This window comes from Asparagus officinalis, chromosome 8 (genome assembly GCF_001876935.1).
Source record: "Asparagus officinalis chromosome 8, Aspof.V1, whole genome shotgun sequence".
NCBI lineage: Eukaryota > Viridiplantae > Streptophyta > Magnoliopsida > Asparagales > Asparagaceae > Asparagus > Asparagus officinalis.
In genome coordinates, this window is record NC_033801.1 from 121,727,610 (window position 1) to 121,734,083 (window position 6,474).

Consider the following 6,474-nt stretch of genomic DNA (forward strand, 5'->3'; position numbering starts at 1 on the left):
GTGGATGATGGATTCGGGAGCTACATATCACATCTGCCCTAAGAGGGAGTGGTTTTCTAGCTTTGAGGATCGACTGAGTCCACCCCTCGAGTTATCCTTAAGGAATGATGCCGACCCGACTGGGGGAGTGACGGCTCGTGGGATTGCAAATTTGCAGGGAGTAGGTTATACCCTATAACAGTGAGAAATCACGTATTTCTCAAAAGGATTAAGAATTCCTCAAAATTAAATTACTCAACAAATAAATGGAAAAGATTATATCTCTCAAATCGATCAAGAATTTGCCATAATACACGGAAAATGTGTTCTCGTCAATTTGTTAAATTAGACTTCATATCCCACTAAAAAAATTCCTCAATGACCCAAAATATGGGACCAATAGAGGGGACAAGTGAGATGTCCAATGATGGCCAACTCATTATCCAATAGGAGGGGGGACACCTCACTTGTCCCCCCTCCCCTATTGGTCTCATATTTTGGGTCCCTGTAGCAAAACGCATCCCACTATTGTAGAGACTCTTGAGATTCTTTGGAGAGAGAAGGGGAGTCAAGGTGAGGATGTGGAAAAGTGGATTACTCATTAATTACATGGATGTAAATAAGCTACAAAATTACGTAATAATTGCATGCTAAGTTCAAAAGGTTGTATTTGTATATATCAGAATATAGGAAGTTATTTTTATTGATAATGATATTATTATTGTCAATTGATATACACGTTGAAAGCATTTTTTACCCTTGATATTCCCGAGTGGTATGGGGAAGTTAATGGGAGATTGTGGAAAAGTGGATTACTTGTTAGATAAGTTAGAAAAGCTTCTATTTATATGCATCAGAACTTTAAAAACTTCAGTTTCATATTTATTGATATCATTACTTTCAATTTTATTGTTGAGGGCGAACTTACCTACTAATTGCATGTCAAAATCTGCAAACTACCTGCTTTGGTTGCCTTATGCTTTATAAAACTCCAAAACCTCCTCTCTAAGATCAAGTACAGACCATCACCTAGCTATCTAAAAAAAAGACATCCTATTAAATCTTACCATAAATTTTTTTTTTTTCTCTACTCACAAGTTAATATCTACCACACAAAGAAGGTCTGAGCGTTGAACTGACATTTTATAAATTGAGCTATCTGCATAATAGCATAAAGTTTTGGGCGAAGTGGTTAACGAAAGTGAACAAGTTAAACATATCATCTTGAATTTAGCCAAATGGTGATAACTCCACAAGTATCAATACCAAAGTAGTTCAAGAATTGATGATTGAGTACATCAAAAGCACGATAGAGTAAAAGCTGATATTTTTGTGTGCTGGTTCTTCAATATATATAGTCTTCATGCAGAAGGACTGGTTGCTTGCTGCAATAAGATTGTTGGTAATGAAGGAATTTCAGCATCAGCAGCAGAATCAGAAAAAAACAGGCGGCGGTCGACCGGTCCGGTCGACCGGATTCGTGCACAAGGGTTCCTGTGCGTCTGGAAGGAGGTCGGTCGACCGGCCCGGTCGACCGCAGATGTTTCGGTCGACCGGTGCGGTCGACCGACGGCTCTCTGGATTTTTGGGGCTTCTGCTGGATGGTGATCGGTCGACCGGGCCGGTCGACCGGAATTGATCGCGGTCGACCGGTCCGGTCGACCGACGCTGTTTTGGGCTGGGCTTTCAGGTTTTCGACCCGATTCGTTTTGTAAGTTCTATATATACCTAAACCTGTTTGTTTAGGGTAGAGGTTGGACGAATTTGAGCAGCCAAAGAGAGAGAATCATTGCATCCAATTGTGAGAGAGCTTTGAGAGATCTAGAGCTTTGTTTTAGGGTTTGGTCTGAGAGATTTGTAACCCTATTTGTATTCTCTTGATTTCTAGTAGAAAGAACTCCCCCCTCCTTGCCCCGTGGACGTAGGCAACTTGCCGAACCACGTAAATTGTGTGTTCTTGCTGTGATTGTGGTTTGCATATTGTTTGTGGTTTAGTTCGAGTTATTGTTCGTGTTGCCCTAGAAAGCTTCCGCCGCGCACAACAATTGGTATCAGAGCTAGATCGACAACATGGGAGATGCAAGCACGTCAGGTTCGTCTCTAACAAAGGCGATACAGAGTCTGAGCATCAATAACACGAAGATTGATGTTCCGAAGTTCGATGGCAAGATCAATTTTGGATTGTGGAGGTGTCAGGTGATGGATGCTTTGGATGCACAGAATTTGGAGGAGACTCTTGAGTTAAAAGAGAAACCCGCTGAGTTGGAGGATAAGGTTTGGAGAAAGATGAACAGTAGAGCTTGTGGTGTTATTAGGTCATGCTTGACGCCGGATCTTATTTATGATGTTATGAACGAGACGTCGGCGAAGAAGATGTGGGAAACACTCAATGAGAAATATCTTACGAAGAGCATTGAGAATCGGCTTCACTTGAAGAAGAGATTTTACCAGTTCAAGATGAAGAGAGGGGTTTCCATCAGGGAGCATGTCAACAATTTCACTAAGCTACTTTCAGATATGGCCAATGTTGATATTATAGTTGAGGATGAAGACAAGGCGATGCTACTTCTGTGTTCGTTGCCCGAAGATGATTATGGTACGTTCGTTCTCACTATGATCAATGGAAGAACTACAGTTAGCTACAAGGAGGTGACCTCAGCTTTGGTGAACTATGAGTTGAGGAAGAGTGATGGTGAACCCTCCGAGAAGGCATCGGGAGATGCGTTAGCAGTTCGAGGCCGAGATCCAAACCGTCGTCAGTTTAACCGCTCAAAGTCAAAGAATAGGAGTGCCTATAAGAGTGTTGGTAGAAATCAATGTCGGTATTGTAAAGAAGAAGGACATTGGAAGATTGACTGCCCAAAGTGGAAAGAAAAAGCCGGAAAGAATAAGGGGAAAGCTGCACAAGCTTCAGAAGTGAATGTTGCAAAAGCTATTGGTGAGCATTCAGATTCAGATTCTTCAGGCTATTCATGCCCTGCTTTACCGTCGGTTTGCTATGCGGATTCCACGGAGTGGATGATGGATTCGGGAGCTACATATCACATCTGCCCTAAGAGGGAGTGGTTTTCTAGCTTTGAGGAGCTGGAAAGAGGGGATGTCGTGCTTATGGGTAATGATCACGTATGCCCTATTGGTGGTATTGGTTCAGTCCGGATCAGGATGCATGATGGTGTAGTGAGGGAATTGAAGGAAGTGAGGTTCGTGCCGCAGTTGACGAAGAACATCATTTCTCTTGGGACTTTGGAGGCAGCAGGATATCGAGTGATCTTAGAGGATGCTACAGTGAAGGTCACGAAGGGTTCTATGGTGGTGATGCGAGGTGTCAGGGAAAACTACCTATACTACTTGAAGGGCAAGACAGTTACAGGGGGTCTGGCAGCTTCTATCACTACAGAGGAGGACACTACCACCTTATGGCACATGAGACTTGGACACACAGGAGATAAGTCCCTACAGTCATTGGCTAAACAGGGGCTATTGAAAGGTGCTAAGACCTGCAAGATGGAATTGTGTGAGCATTGTGTACTTGGGAAGAAGACTAGAGTGAAGTTCGGCACCGCTGTTCATAACACCCAAGGTACATTGGATTATATTCACACGGACGTTTGGGGTCCTTCCAAGAACACATCTCTTGGTGGGGCCAACTATTTTGTCACTTTCATTGATGATTATTCCAGGAGGAATTGGGTATACCCGATGAAGCATAAACATCAGGTCCTGGATATTTTTGTGGAGTGGAAAAAGAAAGTGGAGCTGCAGACAGGTAGAAAGGTGAAGACTCTACGTTCAGATAACGGTGGAGAGTACAAGAGTGATCCGTTTCTGCAGTTTTGCCGGGATCACGGCATTAGAAGACACTTCACAGTTCGAGAGACACCGCAACAGAACGGGGTGGCTGAGAGATTGAACCGTACCTTGCTGGAGAAGGTGCGGTGTATGATGACGCAGAGTGGATTGCCTAGATCTTTTTGGGCCGAGGCGTTGGTTTATGCGAGCCATCTTGTGAACAGGTTGCCGTGCACTGCGATAGACGGGAAGACTCCTTTGGAGCGTTGGTTTGGTTCGGTGGCTAGTGACTATGAGTCGCTTCGGATATTCGGGTGTCCAGCTTATTATCATGTCAGTGATGGCAAATTAAATCCGAGAGCGAGGAAAGCAGTCTTTGTGGGATTTAGGGATGGAGTCAAAGGCTTCAAGTTATGGGATCCACAGGACAAGAAGATAGTTATTAGCAGAGATGTCACATTTGACGAGGCGTACATGATGAGGCCTCGAGCCCCTCAGCAGGTGGAGGGAGACCAGACAGGAGAGATATCGCAGCAGGTGGAGGATGATGTGACTCCACCCACTCCAGAGAACACTGTATCCATTGAGGCTCCTACAGAGGTGACACTGGGAGGAGATGAGATGACAGATGGGCAGATACAGGATACAGTAGATCATGGGACTCAGGAACAGGGTCATGTTCAGAGGACCATTGCAGCAGATAGACCGAGGAGAGAGATTCGTCGGCCAGCTAGGTATAATGATGTCATGGTCGCATATGCATTATCAGTGGAGGTCGTTGATGATATGGTTCCAGCCACATTCAGGGAGGCAGAGTCTAGCCCCGATTCGATCAGGTGGAGGGAAGCTATGGAGGAGGAGATGCGGTCTCTTCAGAAGAACGACACTTGGACACTTGCACATCTACCTAAGGGTAAGAAAGCTATTGGTTGCAAGTGGGTATATGCGAAGAAGGAGGGATCTTCTATTGGGGACATTCGGTTCAAAGCCAGATTAGTTGCCAAGGGATATGCACAGCTTGAGGGCATTGATTACAACGAGGTATTTTCACCCGTTGTGAAGCATTCGTCGATTCGGATTTTATTGGCGTTGGTGGCACAGTTGGATTTGGATTTGGTCCAGATGGATGTGAAGACAGCCTTTCTACACGGTGATTTAGATGAGGAGATCTACATGACACAACCACAGGGTTTCAAAGCTGCAGGAAAGGAAAATTTGGTTTGTAAGCTGAAGAAGTCTCTTTATGGTTTGAAGCAGTCACCAAGACAGTGGTATAAGAGATTCGACGGCTTTATGATTGGCCGAGGGTACACGAGGAGCCCATATGACCCATGTGTTTATATGCACAAGCTACAGGATGGTGAGCTCATATATTTGCTTTTATATGTTGATGATATGCTTATTGCTTCCAGGAATTCTTCAGCTATTCGAAAGCTGAAAAATGAGTTATCATCAGAGTTTGAGATGAAGGATCTTGGAGAGGCAAAGAAGATATTGGGTATGGAGATCGAGCGAGACATGGTGAAGGGGAAATTGAAGCTTACACAGAAGAGCTACTTGCAGAAGATGTTGAAGAAATTCAGCTTTGATGGCAATGCAAAAGCAGTTAGCACACCATTGGCTCCCCACTTCAAGCTTTCAGCGTTGATGTCACCTATTTCAGTTGAGGACAGAGATTATATGTCGAAGGTCCCATATGCTAGTGCAGTAGGTAGCTTGATGTATGCGATGGTGTGTACGAGGCCAGATTTGTCACAGGCCGTGAGCATGGTATCAAGATACATGCATGACCCCGGGAAGGGTCACTGGGAGACCGTGAAGTGGATTCTACGGTATGTTCGAGGCACCGTGGATGTTGGTTTAGTGTTTCAGAAGGATGAGAAGGACGGGCAGGCTTGTATTGGTTATGTGGATTCAGATTATGCTGGAGATCTTGACAAACGCCGGTCTACGTCAGGTTATGCTTTTACATTGGCAGGTGCACCTGTATGTTGGCGTTGCACGCTTCAGTCCACAGTGGCTCTCTCTACTACAGAGGCAGAGTATATGGCAGTTACTGAAGCTATTAAGGAGGCTTTATGGTTGCGTGGATTATTGGAGGACTTGGGGATTGCACAGGAGACTATTCGGATATATTGTGATAGTATGTCGGCTATCTATTTGGCAAAGAACCAGGTTTATCATGCGCGCACAAAGCACATCGATGTCAGATTCCACTTTGTACGGGACGTCTTGGATGATGGAGATGTCATATTAGAGAAGGTCCACACAAATGACAACCCTGCAGATATGTTGACCAAAGTTGTTTCAGGAGTGAAATTTGGTCATTGTTTGAAGTTGTTGAACATCCTTCAGTGCTGAGGCCGTTGGCGGCCATTTGGGTGAACTACGTTCGGCTTGATTCCTTGGGCAAGAGGATACGTAGGCAGTCTTTAGATGCAGCCGGTTTGATCAGTTGATCAAGATGGGGGGAGATCGTGTTTCAGCTCGAGTATTGTTCCTGGACCTGTTGAGGAACTATTGGATGGTTTGGTGTCGGCTCAGTTTTGATGGAAACATTCGCCGAGGTGGAGAATTGAAGGAATTTCAGCATCAGCAGCAGAATCAGGAAAAACAGGCGGCGGTCGACCGGTCCGGTCGACCGCATTCGTGCACAAGGGTTCCTGTGCGTCTGGAAGGAGGTCGGTCGACCGGCCCGGTCGACCG